The sequence below is a fragment of the Pseudophryne corroboree genome, chromosome 5, assembly GCF_028390025.1.
Source record: "Pseudophryne corroboree isolate aPseCor3 chromosome 5, aPseCor3.hap2, whole genome shotgun sequence".
NCBI lineage: Eukaryota > Metazoa > Chordata > Amphibia > Anura > Myobatrachidae > Pseudophryne > Pseudophryne corroboree.
The window spans coordinates 199059565-199062639 of record NC_086448.1 but is presented as its reverse complement, the minus strand read 5'-3'; the positions used below and the strand labels follow the sequence as shown (position 1 = coordinate 199062639).

Here is a 3075-nt window from a genome sequence, read left to right as displayed (position 1 = left end):
ACCAGTGGTAATGTCTTGTGCAGCATCAGTCCAGTGACCAGTCAGAGTGGTGGTGTCCTCTGCTGCCATATATCCAGTGTAGCTGTATAAGTCCCTTTTAGTGATGCTGTGTTGTCCTGCATTAGACCAAGGGTAGTGTCTTGTGCAGCATCAGTCCAGTGACCAGTCAAAGTGGTGGTGTCCTCTGCTGCCATATATTCAGTGTAGCTGTATAAGTCCCTTTCAGTGGTGCTGTGTTGTCCTGTATCAGACCAGTGGTAGTGTCCTGGCCATCATTCATTCCAGTGACCAGGCAGTGACAGTGGTATACGCTGCTGCTATATGTCCACTGCTACAGTATTATAATGATAATAATAATAATAATAATAATAATAATAAGTGATGAGCGGGTTCGGTTCCTCGGAATCCGAACCCCCCCGAACTTCACCCATTTTACACGGGTCCGAGGCAGACTCGGATCCTCCCGCCTTGCTCGGTTAACCCGAGCGCGCCCGAACGTCATCATCCCGCTGTCGGATTCTCACGAGATTCGTATCCTATATAAGGAGCCGCGCGTCGCCGCCATTTTCACTCGTGCATTGGAGATGATAGGGAGAGGACATGCAGCATCCTCTCAGTTGTGTTCAGTGTGCTGCAAATATCTGTGCTCAGTGTGCTGCAAGTATCTGTGCTCAGTGTGCTGCAAGTATCTGTGCTCAGTGTGCTTGCAAATATCTGTGCTGAGTGTGCTGAAAATATCTACGTTCTCTGCCTGAAAAACGCTCCATATCTGTGCTGCATTGTAGTATAGGAGGACAGGACAGTGCAGAATTTTGCTGACCAGTGACCACCAGTATAGCAGTATGGTACAGTAGTCCACTGCTCTACCTAACTCTGTGTCGTCAAGTATACTATCCATCCATCCCTGTGGTGCATTTTAGTTGTTGTGCGGTGTATATATAGTAGGAGGACAGTGCATAATTTTGCTGACCACCAGTATATAATATATAGCAGTACGGTACAATAGGCCACTGCTCTACCTACCTCTGTGTCGTCAAATATACTATCCATCCTTCCCTGTGGTGCATTTAAGTGGTGCGGTGTATATATAGTAGGAGGACAGTGCATAATTTTGCTGACCACCAGTATATAATATATAGCAGTATGGTACAGTAGGCCACTGCTCTACCTACCTCTGTGTCGTCAAGTATACTATCCATCCATCCCTGTGGTGCATTTAAGTGGTGCGGTGTATATATAGTAGGAGGACAGTGCATAATTTTGCTGACCACCAGTATATAATATATAGCAGTACGGTACAGTAGGCCACTTCTCTACCTACCTCTGTGTCGTCAAGTATACCATCCATCCATCCCTGTGGTGCATTTAAGAGATGCAGTGTATATATAGTAGGAGGGCAGTGCATAATTTTGCTGACTGCCAGTATATAATATATAGCTATATAATATATAGCAGTACGGTACAGTAGGCCACTGCTCTACCTACCTCTGTGTCGTCAAGTATACTATCCATCCATCCCTGTGGTGCATTTAAGTGGTGCGGTGTATATATAGTAGGAGGACAGTGCATAATTTTGCTGACTGCCAGTATATAATATATAGCAGTACGGTACAGTAGGCCACTGCTCTACCTACCCCTGTGTCGTCAAGGATACTATCCATCCATCCCTGTGGTGCATTTAAGTGGTGGGGTGTATATATAGTAGGAGGACAGTGCATAATTTTAGTGACCGCCAGTATATAATATATAGCAGTATGGTACAGTAGGCCACTGCAAAAGGAAATACATCTGCACAGGATACAATAATTTTGTTCAGTGAATTTAGAGGTATTATTAATAGACCAACATAGAGGCTTACTGAAATAATAAGTTCAGCAAATAGTTGGTGGTGCTCCAGAAAAATAGTTATGACAACTATAAAACGACAGATATGGTCCTTTGGAAAAGACAAAGAACCAAAAAAAAAAAGCAACTATAGGCCTTTTCCTGGGCACACTTGAAAAATTGAAATGATGAAATTATTAAAAAATAACTTTTATTGATATATACTTTAAGAAAAAGCGAGAGCTGGCATCAATGATTAAAGAACATGAATATTTACAAGTACCAATGTACCTATTATGGGCAAAATAATAATATAAATGAGCGAAAATAAATAAACCCTCATCCATAGAGAAAATTCATACATATCCTCTATAATTAGGATTTTATATGAATGAGGTCACTACATCGAGTCCGATATAATCTGACAAATGCTATTAACCTGAGATCAGGTTGGTACAATGGGTCCCAAATTGCTTTAACTGTTGGAGAGTAAAATACCTACGGTACCTAGTATTCCCTGGTGGTTCCCCATCCAGGTACTAACCAGGCCCTGCAGTGCTTGGCTTACAAGATCAGACGAGTTTGGGCATACTCAGTGCAGTCTGACCGTAGGTAAATCTGTCTCCTAACTGTATTATTGTTCAAAGTTTGAATACCACCGACTAGATCTCCCAGCAAGAATCCATAAGTCTGCTGCCCTATTATTATTATTGTTCATTTCTGACCATAATATTCATTTATTCTGTGATTGAAATCCTGGGTCCCAATATAATCGGAAAACGGTGCGCCTAGGAGACAGATTTACCTACGGTCAGACCGCACTGAGTATGCCCAAACTCGTCTGATCTTGGAAGCCAAGCACTGCAGGGCCTGGTTAGCACCTGGATGGGGAACCACCAGGGAATACTAGGTACCGTAGGTATTTTACACTCCAACAGTTAAAGCAATTTGGGACCCATTGTACCAACCTGATCTCAGGTTAATAGCATTTGTCAGATTATATCGGACTCGAGGTAGTGACCTCATTCATATAAAATCCTAATTATAGAGGATATGTATGAATTTTCTCTATGGATGAGGGTTTATTTATTTTCGCTCATTTATATTATTATTTTGCCCATAATAGGTACATTGGTACTTGTAAATATTCATGTTCTTTAATCATTGATGCCAGCTCTCGCTTTTTCTTAAAGTATATATCAATAAAAGTTATTTTTTAATAATTTCATCATTTCAATTTTTCAAGTGTGC

At 41.4% G+C, this 3075-nt stretch overlaps 2 pseudogenes; one reads left to right on the top strand and one right to left on the bottom strand.

The window, feature by feature from the left end:
• Positions 1–2319: 2319 nt before the first annotated feature.
• Positions 2320–2438, bottom strand: LOC134930170 (5S ribosomal RNA; annotated as a pseudogene).
• A 189-nt stretch (positions 2439–2627) lies between these two features.
• LOC134930026 (5S ribosomal RNA) lies at positions 2628–2746 on the top strand (annotated as a pseudogene).
• Positions 2747–3075: the final 329 nt, after the last annotated feature.